Here is a 22,190-nt window from a genome sequence, read left to right as displayed (position 1 = left end):
GAAATTGTGATCCTTGTCTCTTAAAAACAGTTTTGGAAGGAAAGCTGATTTTAAGAGCTGGGCTCCCATTTGCACCTCATGGCTGATACATGGTTGCATGTGGTTTTCTTCTTCTAAGTTGACGTGGATCATACTTTGCTCATTGAAGATCATAGAAACCAGAATGTGTAGGCACCAGCAAAAAAAAAAAGGGGCGCTCAAGGCATCATGTTGGGGAGAGGGGAGCTGTAGACTTGCTCCAGGGATCCATCCTCTCTGGACTGCAGGTGTGTACCTGCAGGCAAGCCCAGGAGCTGGGTCAGATGTTCTTGGTCATTCAGTCTCCAGCTGTTTTTATTACTCTCTACTAGCTCCTTGTGAATATCATCTACCAGACACTTGCCAGTTCAAGATCTGATAATATCTGATGCAGGTAAGAAATCCATGGGACAGTGTTATTTTGTGACAGCACAATAAGAAAAGCAATGTCATACCATTTTGCTTTATTACTGTTTCAAATAAAATATTTTGGGCATTAGTGAAATTATTATAAATATTTGTCATTCTGGTAAATATAATGCGTAAGTAGTGGTTGGATTACCCACACAGAAGGGCCTAGTCACATTCCTGTGAGGCAGGATAACTGTTGCAGGAATTGTCTGGTCAGATCATTGCTAAAGATATATATATATATATCCCTTTAGATCCCCAGAAAAATGTCCTCTGAAGTAATTCACTCGTATACTTTATCTTAGAGTGATGATGCAATGATTTAGTAAATTTCATCTGGTGTAGAGATTAGACCAAGGGTAGAATTGACCTAAAGAAAATTCTTTCTTTCTTTCTTTTTTATTTTGTAAGCGGGGAGTCTGTGAGTTCTACATAAATACAAAGGCAAATGATAATATCAATGACTATTTTAATTGCATCTTTAATCCATAAGGATAGTTCAATGACATTTTAAATTATACTTTTAGAATTGTAGTCACATAGGAGATAAAACTCAGTAACTATTTAATAATGCATAGTAAGATCAACTGTATCCTCTCTTGAGATCACATTTAGGTGGACTAAATGTAAAAGCCCAATCCAGAATTTAGACAGCTTTTAATCTTCTGGAAGTCATTGCTGGGTCTTTCTAAATATAAAGCACCCAGGCCTGTTCCTTTAAGCTGGTACCTGTTATCTCTACTGAATGATTAGTTTCACTGGATTCACAGCTAAGCTATATAGTTTTTTTCTAGGAATTGAATTCTTGAAGATCAAACTATTGTCATGACAGGAAAGTTACTGATGAGCTTGAGTAATTTATGTGAATGATTGGTAATTAATTGCTAATTGTTTAACTGGGCTTTACCCTGCAACTAATATGATCAGGTTGTTTTGGTGGGGGAAAAAGTGGTAAAGTGACTTGTTTAAGGTCCCACAACTGTTAGGAACTGGTGTAGCTGGTATTTGAACTCTGAGAGAATGACAGAGAAAGGAATTATAAAAAAAAATCAGTATTAAATTATTTTGCAATAGACATTTTTCAAGTGACTTACTTTAAACTATGGTTTGAATGGAAACTAGAGGACATCCACTTTTGTTTAATAAAGAAATCTTTGCCCTGAGCAGAAGACAACATTTTAAAGCTTGTCATTTCATTCCTGGGAAAGTGTTTGAGGAAAATGACATGTCTCAGCCCTGTTTGCTGACCATTTTGTTGTCTCCTGCTGAGACTTGCCATTTCCATAGCCAGTGGGCTGTATTGAATCAGACAGAAGCAATAGATCATTAACAGAAATGGAGACTTGGGGAAGCCTGCAGAGAGAAAGCAGGGGGAAATCATTTGGGGCCACATCAACAAAACTGCATCTAATAGAACCTCATGCAATGATGTGGTGAGGGGGGAAGAAGGGGAGGTTAGACTGATTTTCAGAGAAGCTTAAGAAGCTTTAAAAAGCACAAAGTAATTTTATCCCCCCCCAAAAAAGTGCCATGCCTAAAATGAGAATAAAGGTGGGAGAAGAGGCTTACTTCTATATGCTACATTTTCTCTCATTGAAAAATATTGGTTTAAAATTCATTCAGTTAAAAAAAAATACAGATTTTATTTTCCTACTGACACCTGCATTAACCTTGAGATCTTTAATGCATGTCGCTAATCCAAAGTAAGATTATACTATTTATTTCAATCAATATCTGAATTATTAGATTGTGTTTCCATGATCCTTAGAGATCCTTCTGGACTATTATAATGGAGAGGTAGGGTTGAAGGGACAGATTTTGCCACTGAGATCACTGCCTGTTATTTTTTTTCATAAAGTTTAAATATATATAAGTAAATATATATGTTTATATTTCACAGCCTCCTTGTAAATGTAGAGCAGTTTAGTTGGGTCAAGAAATATACAAAGCCTTATTTTGATATTAAATAAACATTCACAGTTTGCTATGTGAGACTCCCCAAATGCTGCTTTGGGGAATATTTAGATACTACTCCTTCTCTCGATATATAATAAATTTTTATCTCCTAATTTGTAGTTAAATGTGCAGATGTGGAGATAGGACCTAAAATTTAAATCATTTCACTTATACCTGAGCAAAATTTAGGAAATAGAATGCCATTTTCCTATTATTCTATCATTCATATACTGAAAAATTTATTCATTTATTTATACAAGAATGTATCTATGTTTATTTTTTGGAGGAAAGATAGCTCCAAAATGGTTGGATGCATGTCTTAGGCTTCCTGTTACAGTGTAAGCTTCTTGAAGACAGGGATCTTGTCTTGATCATCTTTGTGTCTTCCACAGTGTTGTGCTCTTAGTATGTGCTCAATACATTTGTTGAATTGACTTGAATTTATGTAGGTAGTCCATGGAACTTCTAACAGATTGATCACTTATTGTCTCTTGTTATTAAGAAGTCCCTGGTACTAAATGATTCCAAGGTGCATTCTTATCACTGGAAGAAGACATTTACATGCTGAGCTCCTCGTAGGGTTAATGTATTATGCACCCAAGTCCCCATGCACCAATATGAGAATGTCCTTCTCAGCCAGGAGGTCATTAAAGAAAACACAGTCCCATCATAATGTCATTTTCCCCTTAATTTTCTGATTACTTACATTTGGTTTGGTCCTAATTATGAATACCTTTAATTGCTTTATCACAGTGGTGATTAACTGTGCCCAAGTCAAACCCCTTTGAAAGAGAGTATGACTCCTTCTGAAGGCTTTGCATGAATGCACTGAGGAAGAATATTAAACAAAGAACTAGAGGTTTTCCAACTTCCAGAAGGCTAGTCAGCCCTCTGACATTTCTAGTGAATGTCTTCCTGAGAGACCCAGGAGTGATTTTCATTTTGGGTTTTTTCAGAACTGAAATTCAACTCTCTCACCGTTTTTTTTTTTCCAACATGTTATAATCTGCTGTGTTATTTACATTAATCTTTCTGCCAGAAGACAATATTGGAAATAAAATACATGTTAATACATGTTAGTTCCCTAGAATGAATATATGAGTGTGTATATGTGTATAATTACATATATAACACACACATACACACACACATAAAATGTTTTAAATGAACTTAATAGATGGTTGTGTTTCCCTATGTTTTCCATTTATGTGTATAAAATAGAATAATTTAAATTTTTCATAATTCATAAATTACAAAATTTAATACACCAGTTATAAATGATTTTTGCTAAAACACTTGATAGCAATCATCTTCATTTTAAGCAATATTTAAAGGTAATAAATATTGATAGAGGTAATTGTTCTTTTTAAATGAAGGCATCAAATAGGATATAAAAGAAACAAAACAAATATTTTGTATTTTATGGTTTTTGACTTGTATAAAACAGATTTTGAGATTAAATCATTTTAATTTGAAGTAAGCACATGGTATTATTTTATTGTTTCTGTATGGCTGTTTTGAAACAATACTACTATACTATCTTCATTTAAATCTTACATTTATTTTATGTTCTCAGAAATAGCAGTGTATGTGTCATAGTGACATAGATCACCCAGGACTCATGCCCATCAAACAAAGCTCCCTTCCCTCACTTCTCTCCCTCTGAGGCAGGGGCCACACATTGGAGATCAGGGTGGAGAGACTTTTTCTCCTCTGGTAAGGGTTAAGTGTGATCTGGGGAGAAAGAGGGTCTTTGCTTTGGGAAAGCTGGCACAGATGAGCAGGAGGACATGTCATTGTCAATTTATTTTCAAGCTATCCTCTCTCCTTTGAGGAAGCCTTTCGCATTTTTAATCTTTGATGATTCACACTTGCCAAGCATCTCTTTTTCTCATTTTGTTGCTCCCAATTGGAAGGAAAAGTTCACCCAGTGGCTCATTTGTAAAGGATGAGTGAAGAGAGGTGATGTGTAGATGATGACCCTCCCTTGTCTTTTTGGTGGATAGGTGCCTATGACACACACTGCTCCAGTACTGTCCGGGAAACTACCACAGTCTGAGAAACAGAGACACAAATTATCTGCCGTGGTGCCTTTCCTTTTTGTGCTAATTTTTCCTATGGAAAACTCCTTGCATATAAATACAAGGTTTCTGGTAACTCTCTCAGCCACTGTACCCCATGTTTCTATTCATGGAGTTAAAAAAAAAACAACTTTAACGATTAAGACTTGAAGAAATAGTGCCAATATTTTAAAAGTTTCCCTTGATAGACTTCAGTATCTGAAACTGGCAAATCAGGTAAGTTCCTGGAGTGCTGCAGTGTAAAGTGATTATCTGGTTTACTGTTTTCAAACACACTGAAGTCTAGGCAGTGCCAATGAGCACAACAGGGAGGCAGCAGACTGATCCCCAGCAGAGAAACAATCAGGTCTAGCAGAACGTTCAGCTGTGGGGCCAGGAAGGAAAAGCTGACATCCAGATGCCAGTGCTTTGGAAATCTTATCTGGAGTTGCACATATGGGTCCTGCATCTGCTCGGGTTATGCCACCAGTCAGCGTCCAAATTGACACAGCTACCATGGCACAAATAGACAGAGGCATGGCTATATGTCTGGGTGTTTCTGCTAAGACAGCTGTCAAAAGCAGGACTGTTGGCCTTATGAAAGCTAATTTTCAGAGGACCAATCTGGGCACTTTGAGTGATAGGTTTAGCATACCCATACTGACTCATTTCTGAATGTCCATTGTAGGAAGGAGAATGTGTTGATGAAGAATATAGGTGGGTGTGTGCACATGAGCACATCTATACTTGTGGTGAATTTTTTTGGCAAATATAATTAGTGCTCAGGGAAATTTAGGACCAAATTACTTTGAACAATGATTTATAGCAGTGCATGGTAAAAAACTCAGGATACACTTATTCTATCAAAGAAATTTGGCTTCCAAATCTAATAGTGAAGATAAACTGTTTTCTCCCCTTTTACATTAAAACAATGGATAGAGGCTCAAGACCATAAACTAGTATTTGCCTTTCAGAAAGTACTTTTCTTATCTCATCATAATGGGCCAATAGCAAACTGAAAGATTCAGCATAAACAATCCACCTTTTCTTGTCTTTACTCTCCAGAATCCTTAAAAAGAGACAACAGTACGTTTATCTCTTGTTATCTCAATTTAATGTCTTGAACAGCAATGACCAATGGACAAATGTATGTTTTAGGATCCAATTTATATATCTACTTCCAATTTCAACCATTTGTTTATGTAATCCTCTATCGTTATTGGAATCATCAATTCCTGATGGATAACAGGTTAGATATAGGAATAAAGAATTTGTTGTGTGTTCTCTTCTGTTTTTTTTTTTTTCTTCTCTGTGTTGGGAATCCATTTATCAACAATTTTGAAGCCTTTTGTTAAGTTACCATGTTTCTTCTACTTTATTATATTAACTTTTGTGTTGTTATAAAAATATTTGCTAAACTTTAAGCATTGTTATGAAAGTTCACAGATTGGCAAGATAGCACATGACAGTGACTGACATTAATGAAAATCAGGTGGGCATCCTCATATCCAATTCATAATGATATATTCTAATTTCTCTTTTATAACTAGATAATATAATATACATGTGCTCTTAGCATTAGTGATATTTTGAGGTCGTTCTTAAACATATTTTGTAGTATTGGATGTAGCCAAAGCCATGGTGTTCCTCTTGGTCTAATGGGTTCAGTCAGGATTTATTTAATCTGATTGAAAATGAAGGGATCAAACTAAGGCAGGGGCCTTGGCTTTATAATGTTGACTTTGATATAACTCAAAATTTCACATATATTCATACACATTTTGTACCCAGAATTTGGTCTATTCAACATCAGACAAATAATGATAATTTTAAGCCTCCTCAGGGTTGTATGGCCAGGAATATACTGCCCTGATGGGAATGGCTAGCCACACTTCAACTTAGGCAGATGAAGTATTTGAGGTTGGTTTCTTAGGATAGCATTGGGCTTTAGGGAAGAAAAATAAATCCTCTTCTTTAATTCCCCCCATGCACCCTCTGCTGGAAAAATTCAGAAACCTGGAGTTTACTTAGGGGGATCTTCTGTATTGTTGTTCAAGGGTAGACTGGCAATCCTCCCACAAGTCCCATAGTGAAAGGTTGGTTTAATGGTGGGTCCATATCACAAGGGCCTCTCAGCAAGGTGGTGGTTTGTTTATTACTCCCTAAATTGAATATTAGTTCATCAGGTAGGCATTCATGTAATCAGTTACTGAGTCCTGGACCCTGCAATTAGTTGCTGCAAATAGAAATAGTCATGGTTATTTATTTTTTCAGTCAAGTTGAAGAGGCAAATGTAGAAATAAATAATTGGGATAAAATTTAGTAGGATTGAAGTTAGTGTCATAAAAGACTCAAAGAATGAAGGGAGACTTTAAGGAGAAGCTTGAATTCTTTGTTGGGAATCAGAAATGCTATATGTGGCATCTTGAGCAGGACCTTTGTGGGTAAGGGTGTGGTCTCACACAGTGGTGAAGGATAGAAAACCCCCTCAGGTGAAGGGAATGATATAATCAGGTGCTCAGGTTTTTGCAAAAATATAGGAAGTGGTCTTTGTGGATGCAATAGGGGACTGTGGTAAAATTGGCATTGGCATTTGATTTATTTTGATTCAAAGAGAATTAAGTGCTTATTCTATGCCAGCACAGAGCTGGACTCCGGGGATATTAAAGAGTAAGACATTCCTGCTTTCAAAGAATACACAGTATTACAGGGACACAAACTTTCACGTAGTATTTCAGCATAGTGGGTAGAAGACAGGCAGATGAGTTAGAACAAATGTCAGGTTGAAATCAAATGCCAGTGTGTGGGTCATCCATGCAAAAAAATTATAATTTGGAGGTATGATTGGAATCCCTGTGGGAGAAGAATGGAGCATGTAAAAGACAACATTAAATAATGGCGGGGAGAAGACAGATTGAAGTGAAGAAGAAGTGAGTGATGCTTCCAAAAAAATCTTATTATTCCTCTTTACAATTGGGAAACTAAGGCTTAGAAAAGGCAAGGAACTTACTCATATTCACAGAGATAGCAAATGGTAGAACTGTGACCTAGACAACCTGTTATGAAGACTGTGCTCCATGGCTGTGTCTAAGAGAATGGACTCCCAGACTTTGAAATAGCAGATTTTCATTGTGCCTATTCCATAAATAATTAAATAATTATTAAATAAAAATTAAATAATATTGTTCAGGAGGTCTTTTGCCCTTTGCCTGGTAAAAAGTCGGGGCTGCATACTGGATGCCTTTATTACTATTTTCATCATTGTCATCACTGTAACATTTTGTTCCTTATCTCACCTCTATGGGGCACACCACCTCTGCTTATGCCATAGGCTCTTAGCCTCACAGAAATAACGACAGGCATAGTTTCTGCAAAAGATACTGTGGATATTCTGAAACAACAGAATACCTCTGGTATTGTGTAAGATACATAAACCTCTCTTGGAAAGACTTTGGGAGAAAGTAAATAACGACAACACTTCAAGACAAGCAATCACTACTAAATCATTTGGAATATAAAAATTATTCCTCTGGAATAATTATGACAAAATATCCTACTATGAGAACTTGTTTTAGAATTTATATATATGTATATATAATATACATTTTAGATACATGTTATATATTAATATTATATATGTATATATATATGTGTGTGTGTGTATATATATATGTATATATATATACACACACACACACATATTTGTATTGTATATGTATAATTTCCCTTTAAGGAATTGCTAATCCTGACAAAATCCTTTCTCTTAGGATCCCTTTAAAATCTTCCTTACCATGGAGAAAATAGAAATTTTTGTGAGAATATGATCAGGAAAATACACTGGCCTTGGAAATCACACCTAAAATATTTATGTCATTAGAAATGAAAAACTTCTTATTAAGTTTTATGCTGAACCTCATAAGGGAAAGAACTAGAAATGTGTGTTCTGTGCTTTCCTTCAGCAAAACAATTTACAAAGTGGGGTAATGTAGTTCTCATATCTTATGGGGTTGGAGTGAATCTAGTATAGGGGCTATTGTTTGGGATGGAAATCACAATCTCAATTTTATTGAATAAATTTCATTTTAAGATGAAACAAAGAAGCTACATTTATCTTGATTGTTCTTTGTCATGGAAAAATAAGCAATTTTTTTTACATTTAATTTTACAGATAAAATGAAATTAGCTCTTTCTAAAATATATATAACATTTGTTTTTCAGTTTTTTGTAAACCAAACACAAATAACTTTTGAACGAAGCATGTTGTTTCCTCTCTTTATGTGTGTTCATACCAAGTACTGGTAAAATTCCATTATGTTTTGACTTGAACATTAAATATTACCTTGAATATACACTTCCCAGCAGTCGTGTTCTGATAGTGACATATTGTACTGTTTGAAGGGTGTCATATGGTCATCTGTCAGCCGAATGTTGTTCCTTGGTAAGAATTTTATTCTTCAGATGTCATCTAGAATGCCTCATGTTAAAAAGGAAATATGGCAGTATTCACAGAATCTGGATATAAGGAAATTAGAGGTGGGTAGGTTTGAACTAGGATAGCGGAAAGGAATTACCGTTTTAAGAATAGAGCGGCTGTGTAATAAAGATAAAAATTACTGTACTTTTGAATATTTTCAATTTGATATGATTGTATTTTGTAACAGAAAATAGTTCCTTTTAGGACTTTTAGTACCTATTTATTTCTCCTTGTCTTTTTTCATGCAGATAAAAATAAAACAGAACTCTTAGTAGTAATGAGGTAAAATGAAGGTTGCCTCCCTATAGCAATTGGAGAAAACGGTAGCAGAAGATGCCTGTGAAATCACGAGTAAGAGTGATAGAGAAAAGAACATGCTCTTGCTTCAGAATAATTTAGCAGTCAATATTTCTATCAGCAATATTTCTTTCAGCAGGAATTAACATGCTGGCCCTTATCCAAAGACACCTCATCCTCTGTTACATTATAGATCTGATCCAGCTGTGGCTGCTTCTGTAGAGAGAGATGAGGATAGGTCTAATAACCAATTTGTAGGGTATACTGCACCAAGTATGTGGACGATGGATGTTCCACCTCTAAATGTATTTTCTTTCTCTTTAATCTTTGCCTGGGATATACCTAAGATTTTATGGATACTGTTATGTTCCCATCTTTAAAAATCTGGGAGAAAGTATGCCTCTGTGTGTATATGTTACATTGCATTTTTTAGGATCTAGAATCTACACCTAAATTTAGAAAAGAAGAGTGGCACCTGTTTATTAGTTTATCACTATATTTTATTCCTGAACTCTCTTGAAATTAATGGCATCATCCTGTCTTTTTGCATTTTAATGAAAAACTTCAGTTCCATTCTCTAAAAAGGAAAACAAAAATTAAAGCCACTCCATGTGTCCCATGTTCTTTCACAATTATGCACCTTGGAACATTTGCAGATTCCTGACCACTTACATTAGGTACCCTTTGAACTATTTAATGTCCATCAAACTAAAAATAAGGGGAATTGTCAGGCACGGTAGTCTGAAAACATTTAATACCAAAGCAAATAACCAAATATTAAGAAGAAAGAGGAGGCATTTAAGCAGAAGAAAAGCAGAAGTTCTTGTTCTTATTTCACAACCAACGTTATTAACTTTAAGTTTCATTCAGGTTCACTCTATCTCAAAGCTTCTAATTTTTTATTAAGAGGGAGGGGTGGAATAGGAAGGAGAAAGTGATATATTTTTTCAGGGCCAAGAAGACATTGTATTGAAGTTTTTATGGTCAGAAATAGAAAAAGCACAATGTGAGGCCAGTGGTAATAACCTTGTAGTTAATCCTACGGGATGCCACTTTACTTTTCTTGGCTCTTCCAGAATTTCAGAGAAATGTTCACCCTTGAATATATTGATGGCTGTGGATGGTCTTGGATCACACTCCCAGATATACTTTATTCCAAACAGCACAATTTAAAAATGACTGGTTGAATTTCAAATAAGAGAATAGTTGTATTGATGAAGGTGATCCATGTATTGTATAAAAATATTTTCTAATAAATCTGCCAGTGAAACATTTCTCGAACTGGATTTTCAGGTTAGAGTTGACATTTTCAGTGTAAAGAACATAAATTGAAGTAACTAAAATTTTTAATAGATAAAACATTTATTGTGAAAGTTAGTTTGACTAATATAGGTATGATTTTAGTAGTTTAAAGATATAAATTCCTCTTGTCACATATTCTAGTTTATGTAGAAGTAAAAACCAGCACATTTTCCTGCTCTTTAAATTATCCCTGATAGTAACAAGTACTTATGAAACAAATAGAAACCCATAGGAAAAAGAAGGAATTAGTATTATTGAGCATTTATCAGATATTATACACCTGGGTTCTTTACACTCATAACCTCTCAGTGAAATAGCTATTAGCATTCCCATTTTAAAGATAAGAATAAAAAAAGGCAAGATCACTTAGCTGGAAAGTTATAAGGATAGAATTTGCATTCTGTCTGATGCCAGTGACTATGCTTTTTAAAATTCACATAAAAATTTAATGTAATCAAAATAATGCAATTATAACTTAAGAAGAAATGTACTGAAGCTGAGTTGAAATCGTAATTTATCAATATAAGGTCTATATTAATACTATCTGTTTTTGAAACTAGTAGAACATTATTTTGTGTTTTATTTTGATTACTTCCATGGTGTCAAAGGAAGTCTGGAAAGCCCCTAGAATCTAACAGTAAATTTTGCCATAATTTGTTATTTGTGTAATGTTTACCAGAATAAATATAGATTTTATGTGTGTGTGTGTGTGTTGAACTCAGGGGCACTCTACCACTGAACTACATCCCCATCCTTTTTTATTTTATTTTTATTTTTTAAATTTTGAGACAAGGTCTCACTAAATTGCCTAGTCTGGCCTTGAACTTAAGATCCTCCTGCCTCAGCCTCCTGAGTTACTAGAATTACAGGCATGTGCTACCACGTTCAGTCAGATTTTACATTTTGCCACTCATATTATCCTCACTTCTAGTCTGTGTCAGTTAAATTTTTCCATCTTCAACTGTTTTCCCTTACTCTCCTACCCTATGTCTTCTCTTTCTTTTTTCTTTTCTTTCTTTTTTTTTTTTTTTTGTGTGTGTGTACTGGTGATGAACCCAGGGTCTCATACATGTTAGGCAAGCACACTGCCACTGAGCTACATCCCCAGCCTTACCCCATGTCTTCTCAATTCATTAAGTGTGAACTTGAACATGGAGTTTAACAACAGGAAATAACCTCTTAGGGCCAAGCGTATTAGGTGTGATTTGCTGAGTGACTGCAGGAAATGATATTTTCCAGGTGAATTTTTATTATAGATATGAAATTTATCTTCTTCAACCATGTTTTATGATATTAATGAGAAATTTTCTTTTCTCTGAAACATTTTTCAGGTATTTGTTCAAAGTGAATATATTTATGTTCTAAATTATTTTGTACTGAATAGTATGACAACATTTGAGGGAAATGAAGAGGGGGAGAGTAATGGTTAATTAATTAGCAGATCATTAGTAAAGTGTGCCTATATCAAGATGCTTTATTTAATCTGAGCCATTGTTAATTGATGACTTCCTTAACCCATCAAAATGTTATCTGTTAAGTTGGGGGTCACCCTATTTTCTGGTAGTTTAAAAAGGAAGAGGACTCCTTATAAAGATAGTTGAATAGAGAAATAAGGATGTGCTACAAAACCAGATGCCACTAATTAGCATTTCTATGGATGGCATACATTAACCAGAGGAGAGACATTATTGACAACTATGCTCTGCTTCATGCATGCTCCCTTGGAGAGTCTGCTCCATTTCTGAGGTCCAGTGCCTTCTTCCTCTAGGTTTTCTACTTCAGCTAGCTCAAGGAGTTACATGTATTTTGGGTATTTTTTTTAACTATTCAAAAAAAAGGGGAGGAGGGAGAGAATAAACTTTATTTACTCATGTAACAAACTGAAATAGACTTAATTTTCAGGGTTGCAGCTGAATTATTAGAGATTACTGTGTTATAAATGGCAAAAGAAGGGCCCTTTTGCCTGTGTGATAATGCTGTCAGGGACCCTGCGGCTGTTGGCTCAGTTCATGATGTATTATACTGCTAGCATTTCAGTGCTCTCAGGGGATCTCTGGTCCTACCATAAGGTCAAGAGTTAACTACTTGTATTTTAGCTGTGTACTGCTATCAATACCGCTCCTATGGAAACCTCACTTGACGTCATTTTTGAATCTTTGAGACTGTAGTCAAGCTTTAGTGAAAGTCAATAAGAACATTAGACCGTTGTCTATATTATTACTTGCCACTTCCTGCCAGCAATCTACCAATTCATTAGCAGAGAGTTTTGGAACTCTCGCTTGATTATTTATGCAGTCAATAGCAAGTCTTGTCTGCATTCATAATTGTTTGATTTTATGGCCTCTTCTTTAAACAAACATTGTCTATGGTAATGTGATGCCCTGATGGATGGGAAAGGTTTTGTCTGTGAATATCATTTAGATAATTAAAAATGACAGATGAAATCGCCCGCTGTCTTGACCTGTACTTTGTTCCCTCAGTGATGCTGAAGAGATGCTGATTGCTGTCAATCAGAACCCATTGGAGGTTTGTAAATTCTGGCTGCTGTGAACTCTGACCCCCACTGTTGATCTGAAATAGATAATAACCTTGAAATTCTATTAGAATTTAAAAACAGCTTTACTAAAGGGGCACAGTATATATTTCTTTTCCTCTAAAACAGTTACTTAATGTCACTCTTCACAATATCCAGAATTAAAGTAAAATATAGTGTTTAGCAAAGCTTAATCTAGCAAGTCAGAGAGCTTATTCTAGTATTTCAAACTTCTGATTAGGATTCCTGTCCTCTGGTTTGTCCAATTTAGTAAGACTTAAGCTTTTGCCCCTTCACTGAGTGTTAATAATAAGAATTTTACTGATTTGTACTAATTCTGTTGTTGAATGAAATATTTCATGTTAGCATGGTCTTCATGCATTATTTCATATTTATTCTGTGAATTTTTAAATGCATTTATTGGTTTTCTCAAACCAAAAGAAGTACAATAATTCAAATCCTGAAGACAGTAGAATTTTAAAGGCCAATGTTTATGTCCAAAGTTCTCAACAAATCATCAAAACCTTAGGTCAAGAGATCAAATTGATAAGTGCATTTGCCTTGCAAATCATCTTTTATCACTACCCAGATGTTTAAACTATATTCAGAACCCCCACTAGTATTTAAAATATTCATGCAGGTAAATGGTGATGGGAGTAGAGGGGGAGAGCAACCACGTTTATCAATATCAGAACCGTCACACTCCCCAACAGCAAAAAAATCATTAGCACATTCTACAGGCTAGAAAATTATGACAATTAAGCATTGACAGTTTTTAGCACACTGGTTGTAGCAAAGGTATGTAATAGCAGGAGCTCTGTAGTAAGAACTGCAAACAGCAAAGATCTCTTGAAAGGTAATTGAAATAGTGTTGGTTTTTCTACTAGAGAAACTTCTTCAGAGAATTAAGTGAATTTATGAAGGGTCATGTGAAGAGTTATTATTGTTCTGCATTTTATAATCAGCAGATACTTTAAAATGTTATTAGCTCTGTTAGTGCCTCAATCACTATGGAAAATAAATATTGTTATTTATATTTATAGTAAATAATGGAAAATAAATATCATTTACATTTGTCACTTGATGAAAATATCAGAAACATAATTCTTACTTTAATTTTGAGCCTATTTTTCTGGAGTGAAACATGAATTATGCAAGGATAATACTACTTTAAAGTTTTTTTATTGTAGGTAAATGAATTTTTTATAAACATTATCACTTAGGATAAAATTTATTATTGTCTGATAATAAAGCAGTTAATATAGTAAATATAAATATACACACACATATGTATTTCTCTTTAAAAACTTAGCCCAATTCCACTTTTTCAATAACTTTATATTCTTGGAAGTCCTCAAGAATGGCCTATTCTTCTGATATTTTGGCATTTATTATATATTGCCTTATTAGTGCTTTGATTTATTCATTCACTCAATCATTCATGTTTGTAGTCATTAAATAAAGCATTTGTTAAAGACCATTTTGATACCAGGTACTTTTCATAGCACTGATTATTCTGTGTTTTCATCTTATCTACCCAGAAAAATCATAAACCAATGAACATGAAGGCCCAGCAGGCCTCTCCTAGTTTCTCTGAAGTGGCTTTGCTTCCCTCTCTCCTGCCCTTGCCCAGGGCTTGTTTCACTTTGATGTTGTGGGAATGAGGAGTGAGAGGGATAGTGAAGACCTTATGAACTTCATTGAGACAAGTAACTGACAAATTACTCTTAACCCACATTAGCAGGCTCTGTGACAGTATCTCTGACGAAAACTGAGTCACAGCTCATTGGAGTCATGAAGATTACAGCCATTGCAGAATCAAGAGCAAGGTCAACTCTCAGGTTTTGATCCTAAATTCTTCTCCCTACCTAACTTTGTCATAGTGCCATTTGATGTATGGTGAGTGTACTGTAAACAGGGCTGAGGGTTAAATGTGGATGATTTTGGTTCAAAGAGAATATCTTGATTTTCTTATTTTGACCTTTTATGTTGCAGAATTCTCTATTGGCTCCTAGATCCATTAAGTTGTATATGGCAGAACTGTTGTTTGTTTTAGAATTAGTTCATCCTACCTCTGCTAATATTTTTATAAGCCTATTTCACCTGGAAAGAATATCACTTAGCTACTGAAAAATTCTTACTGTTACTGGTCATTTCTATTTTTCTTCTGCTGCCTATAATATCTCATTCACAAATCATGCATAATCTCCTAAATACTAAATTTCTTGATAGGGGAATTTTGTGCACATTTTACCCCATTTCTTTGAGGACTTTTTATGATGCTTAAGACACAGTTGAAAGGATTTCAATTGAACTTATTACCTTACACTCAGTATATATTGAGTGTGTGCATATATTAGTCTATCCATAAAATGGCTCTAGTCTGTTATAGTGTGCACAAAAGCTTTATTTATGTGAATTTTACAACATAAACATATCTCAATATTATTTGTTCCATGGTAGTCTATTTATATGCTTAAAACTTTCCCTCTGTCACACAATATGGACACAAATATCCAATGATGGTGATTGGAGTTGTAACAGATTTTCACAGTACGACTAGAGTATCCATCATATCCATAAGAAAAGAGGATGGTACTGAATTAAGGAAGCTTCTTCTTACCTTTTAAAAATAAATCCTAATAGTGACACCTGAGAAGCAAGTTTCAACCAAATTCCTGACAGTTATAGGTCCAAAATCTGCAGCTGATTGAGTCTCTCTTTTTTCTCTTATAATTATAGTTGACAATTCTCTCTCTTGTAATTATAGTTCTGCAGGAAGATTGAGTTTTTACTTAATATTTGTTAAGTACTTAGTAAGCGATAAGACACAATACTAGATACTTTCAAACTGACATTATCTCATTTATTCTGTATTGACAGTTATGATTCCCATTATTTACATGGAGAAACTGAAATTCAGAGAACCTATGTAATTTGTCTTAAGTCCCACAGTTACCAGGTCACAAAAGTGGAATTTTGGCTTTAATTTTCTGAACCTAAATCCAGAGTTTCAGAGTTCTTTATGCTACCCCACACTACTTCTAGGTCATTCTGTTTTAACAATGCTTTGTTTTAATTAGTCACTTGCATGAAGTTAATGATAATAATTTCCTATTCCTATTGCTGTTAATATTCACCAGTGTATTATAGAATCCAAGTTTTTTACTGTCTTGCCTTATTTCATTTGGGTTTCCCAAGAAATGTAAGAGATAAGTTTTATCATGTACACTTTTGGGGATGAGAAAATTGATGAACAGAAAGTAACTCATTCAAACTACTAAGTGTTCTAGCCAGAATTCAAATCCAGCTTTACCTCCATCCAAAGCACATGCTTTTGACCATTGTGCTTCTAAGTAGCAGCACAGATGCAGAAGCAGGCACTTGATCAGATTCCTTTGATGCCAACTCTGAGAGCATCCAGTTCTACACAGACAAAAATAGACACACAGGTCCTCTGGTTATTTAACTAAATTCAATCTATTTGGGTGGGGGTAATTTTTGTTTGGCTTCATTTCATTAAGTTCAGCCAAACTGATTTATATGATGCCTCCAATTATCTTTTCAGTATACCCATGCCAAAAATTTTTGTTGGGGAAATTTTCTCCTCATTGCTCCCTCTCAGGGAAGGATCATTAAGAAAAATCGACTTCTAGTGGCAGCTGTGTCTTGGGGAGAAGGTTTTTCCTACCTGATTATCCAGTGGTTTTGAGGATGGCAGTTCACACTGCTCTGAGAAGAGTCTAATGTTTTGAAGATGAATAATATTTAAAAAAGTTAAATGAAGCAAACAGCACGTCACACTGTGCAAAGCCCCAGTTGAAACCACACTGTCCAATCCCCTTCCAGGACTGGGAAGATAATTACTAAAGCTTTGTTCCTGTGAAGTAATGAATTTTGAATCCTCCGTATATTTAATTATCTAAGACTAAACCTTTGTTATTTTCTTTTAAAAAATGCAGGTAACACCCAATGATATGTTCTGAGTACTAATGTGATTCTCCAAATCACATCATTGTTTTTTGCTCTTAGTAATATGCCCTAAGAATTATTTGGATTTCTTAGCATCCTTTTATAAGATAGATATATGATGAGGATTTTTATTTTGCCAGTCTACTTCTGGTTTAATGTTGACTTTCTGTTTGTCTCTAAATGTCCTCTGACCTTAATTATAGATTTCTTAAGATTTGTGATTCAGATCTAAAAGAATATGAATCTGTAGAACATTAAAAGTATTTTTCCATGAATAGGGCCCATCTACTCTTTGAATGGAAATTTTACTGCTTTGGTTATCATTCCCAGGTAGCAAAAAGTGTTGATTGTTAATGTTGAAGAGATTGAGATGGTTTTAAATTACCCAAATTTATTTAAAGCACATAAACTCCACATTTGAGTACAAAGCAATTTTTTTTATTCTAAGGGGCTCCTGAGGTTATATTTTACAACAATATGAAAATTAATTGTGACAATAAAGGCCATGATTACAAGTCTTTCACACTGTCCCACTGTGACAATTAGCTCCCGATTGTTAGACCATTTATTTACAAGAACATTAAGAGTTGGAGCTGTCTTGACTTGTAACTGAAAATGGACTATTAGGAGTTTGGTTATGAACCCAAAAAGACATGCTGTAAGGTGCTTTCTTGGCTGAGGATAACTGTACCTTTCAAGAAAACACTGTTGGGGCATCTCTAAGAGATTTCAGGAGCATTGATATAAAAGATGTCAAACAGGTGACTGGCCTCCAACTCTGTCACATACACTTGGTTTTCTTTAGTGAGGACGAACTTTTAAAATAAGTATATTGTTCGTGGAGGGACTCTGACATTGCAGGCAGCATGATCAAAGTGATTGTTTTTTCTTTAGGAATGTGGAGTGCTTGCCCCTTCCAGAAGAACAAGGTAAGGTGGCTACCCCTGAAGTATGCAGCCCGCTTCCTAAAGAGCAACAAGCAGAATGAGGAAAAGCTTCCATTAAACTTTCAAAGAGACACATGTTTCAAACAGACTCGTTCAGCACACACTGCCTCTGTGAAAACACAGGAGCTCTGTGCACAGCTACTCACCTGTGGATGGGACTATACCTTGTGCCACAAGGAAGCAGACAGCATTAGGATCACCCAGTTGACCAAGTATTTTCTAAAATGTTATCCTGAATCCTTGGCCTACCGTAGTTGAAGTTTAAGGGTTTTATTATTTTATTCCATAGAAATAAGCCATTTCCTTTCCTTGATAAGGGATTATTTGCATTTACTTTGGTTTTCAACTCACAATCTTTAGCTCTAGAAGATTTCTCAATGTCTGCTCTAGATCAGTATTCAAAGACAGTGTCGAGTAGTAGTTAAGTATAGATTCTGGACTTGGCAAATGCTGTGTAGTTGATGGTAGGCTCAAATGTTAATGAGCTGTGATCTTGAGCACATGGCTTCAACTCGCTGTGCCTCAGTCTCCTCAACTGAAAAACAGAAGCAGAACTGATATGTAAAGTCTAAAAGGAGAAAGCATAACAGCAGATTCATAATAAATGCACTCTACATGCTATCTGCTGTTATTGTGATTTTTTTACCCTAAGTAATGGTTTTGGTAACTTAAGAAAACTTTGAGGCTTAGCAGCAAAAAAATGTATTCACTATTTTTGATAATTAAATTTGTTACTTATTATTTTCATTCATGGTTTTAACATTTTTTAAGAACTTTCTTCATATTTTTAAAAACCTCTCTCAAGGATATTATGTTAAATAAACAAGTATAGAAAAGCAAATACAGGGGGCTGGGGTTGTGGCTCAGAGCACTCATCTAGCACATGTGAGGCCCTGGGTTCGATCCTTAGCACCATATAAAAGTAAATAAAATAAAAGAATTGTGTCCAACTACAATTAAAAAATGAATGTAAAAAAAAAGAAAAGCAAATACTTCTTGTTCTCACTTACTATGTTAAGACAGTTGATCACAGAGACATAATGAGTAGAAGACTGGTTTCCAGAGTCTGGGAAGGGGAGAGTTGTTAGGGGAGGGAGACAGGAAGGTTAACAGGTACAGTCTTGCACCGGGATAGGAGGAATGACTCCTAATGTTGTATAGCACAGTAGGGTGATTGACAATTATTCATTATGTATTTAAAAATAGTATAGTAAAGAAAAATAGTATACAAAAAAGAGTATTTTGAGTACTCCCAACACAAAGAAATAATAAATGTCTGAGTTGATAGAGATGTTAGTTACCTGATTTGAACATGACATATTGCATACACTTTTTGAAGTATCATACTGTACACTATAAATATGTATAATTGTTATGTATAAATTAAAATTTAAAAAAAATTAAATTAAGTCTATTTAGACCAAATGACTTTTTAAAATCAATCATATAAACTTGTGGTTAAAAGAGGTTTGTGAAATGCTTAAATCTATGTACTCAGAAACTCCAGAAATAATATGCAAATTCCAAGAAAAGAAAAAAAATATATATATATATCAAGGGACATAACAAGAAGTGTTCACCTGCAAGTGTGGAAATCTTGCTCACACCTTAGCCTTATGAAAAATCCAAGTCAAGTTCTGACTTGTTAGGGATGAAAAAAGGAAGAGTAAAAAATATTTCTGGCACTCTATGAGTTTTAAATCTAAATTCTCACAGCATTAAGTAAAGGCTATAAGACTAGTGATTGGGTAGAAAATTAGAAGTATAGACTTGCTGTGAAATTGTTCTGCCAGATAAATTAATGGACCTAATTAAGAAAAATACAAATGACTCTAGAAAGAATGTAGACCAGAATTTTGATAAACAACATAACCTAGAGGACGGTTCAACTCTGTAGGCGTTTTACCTGTTCTGGACAATTCACATTCTGTGATTTTTGGGAACATTTTTAATTAGATAAGACAGTAGTGGAAGTAGTGACGGTGGAGTGAGGTGTGTCTGTGTGTATGTGTGTGGGTGTGTGAGAGAGAGAGAGAGAGAGCGTGCAATCATGTGCACATTTGTCCATAGAAGTAATTTATTACACAAAGCAATTCATACCTGTCTAGGGTTATAGTTCCATTAGAGTTGACCTGAGTTAGAAACCAACTTAAATGTTTGTTGACCTTCTCTTGTGCTTTGTGCTTCACTTGAAAAAAGATTCCAAAGTGGAAAGAAGTAGCCTCATGATATTACACACATTAAATATTGCGGAATACAAAGTTACAATAGATAGGTCTTTTGTAGGTTGTTAGTGACTTAGTATACTAATGCCATTTTTAAGATGTTAGAAAAAGTCCTTTTAGAAATCATTTCCCCTTCAGAGAGTATGAAGAACAGGTTTGTGATGTGTTCTGAAATATTTGTTAATTTAATTGAAGAAAGTGGGCAAAACTGGAAACTGGATTTCCATTTTCAAGCATTGATATAGTCAAAGGCCACCAAAGAGTCCAGGATGGGAAATCTACCCTCCCTTCCTTGGAGTATTATTACCCCGGTCAGGCTCACTTTCCAACCCCAGATTTCACTAGCCCCAAATAGTATTTCCAGGAAACTACACAGAGCCACCTTATTTCCAGAAAACTGGACTTTGTGCTATTGAGTAGAAAAGTGTTAAATACTGGAAGCTGTCTTTTGGTGGGGTCTTCCCTTTTGAGAAAGCTGCAGGAACACATTTCATTAGCAATGTCATGGCACTGCCATGGTGGACTCCAGAGTAGGGTCACCTCATGCCTTTGAGCGTGTTTCCTTTCTTACTGTAAGCTGCGTGTGATACTAGGATCTCACGGGAAAGAGGGCTGATATTTTGAAGGTTTGAAATACGATCACCCATAGAAAACACTGCTAAAGTATTCAATCAATATGGGTGACTATAAAACATATATTTTAGTTTATTATCATTGTCTATTTTTGCATAGTAACAATATCTCAAAAGACTCTCAGCCCTGTGCCAGCTGGGGACACTGTAAGTACTGGGAAGGGCATCCATCTGCCTACCATCAGTCTCAGGCCTTCATTCTAGAGCTTCCAGCACTTTTAGGGAGGAGAAACTCTCCCTAGCTGTGTAGCAGGGTGCTCTGGGGGTGGCCTTGGCATGAGAATTGTCTCTATTTTACGTAAAAGCCATATGTTACCTACCTTTCTTTCTTTCTTTCTTCCTTCCTTCCTTCCTTCCTTCATTCCTTTCTTGATGTTACCCCCCCCCCCCAAAAAAAATGTCACCTATCTTTCTGTGTCTTGGGAGAGGCCACGAAAGACCAACCCATATCCATATGTTCATCTGCAAAAAGCCAGTCTTATATCCACTATTAACTATGAAGCCCATTGCCCAGTAGACATTCCAGTCAGAAAGTTCTTTTGTGTGTCTAACTTAAGTATGAAAACTGAGTTTATTTCTGCTGTCCTGAGGCTTGAAATGTTTTTATTTATTTATTTTTAATTTTTTATTGTGGGTTGTTCAAAACATTACAAATTTCTTGACATATCATATTCGACACTTTGATTCAAGTGGGTTATGAACTCCCACCTTCAACCCATTTGAAATGTTTTTAAAACCAACATGAGCTCATTTAAATAGTGTCCCATGTGTCCCCAAGTTCTTCACGGGCATTTTTTTTTTTATTAACCTGAAAAATCTCATTTAAATTACCAAGCATAAATAATTTTCCTCAAATGCTTCAGCATCAAACTAGGACTTGAAAAAATGTGACCACCAAAAAAAAAAAGGGTTGAAATACAATATTCTTTAGATTTATAATCCTGCATTCAAGAGGTTCTTCTCTAACCAGGGTGAGTTTAACCAGACCTCGCCTTTCCCTCAGCTGACTCTGGGCTGGGTAGTGAGCTTACAGAATCATCACCTTTCCTACCTGTGGGGATGAAGAAGTCTACCTGTCCTCCATAGTTTTAATCCTTCCCCAGACTTTCACATCCTAGAGTGAGAAAGCTTAAGAATAAAATGGCCCTGTTGTGGCTCCTCCCAAATCCACCACTCTCTGGAGGAACAGTTTTCTGCAGTTTGGTTGTCATGTTATTCTGGTATTCATTCATTTCTGCATTCTCTCAATGGGACTTTATCCTGTGCCTTCTATGTCTTGAAATGCAGGCTGTAGAGGCCTAGGAATTGGCCCAGAGCCCATGAATCTATCTCTATGGGGAAGCACTTTTTTTTTTTTTTTTTT

The 22,190-nt window shown here is 35.2% G+C and overlaps 1 protein-coding gene across 1 annotated transcript in view; it reads left to right on the top strand.

The window, feature by feature from the left end:
- The window catches only part of Npas3 (neuronal PAS domain protein 3), an 828,669-nt gene that overhangs the window by 415,477 nt on the left and 391,002 nt on the right, over positions 1-22,190 (top strand). The gene's annotated exons all lie outside the window — the stretch shown is intronic.

The sequence above is a fragment of the Marmota marmota genome, unplaced genomic scaffold, assembly GCF_001458135.2.
Source record: "Marmota marmota marmota unplaced genomic scaffold, marMar, whole genome shotgun sequence".
Taxonomy (NCBI): Eukaryota; Metazoa; Chordata; class Mammalia; order Rodentia; family Sciuridae; genus Marmota; species Marmota marmota.
The sequence above is the reverse complement of the archived record's forward strand: the minus strand, read 5'-3'. Positions and strand labels throughout refer to the sequence as shown.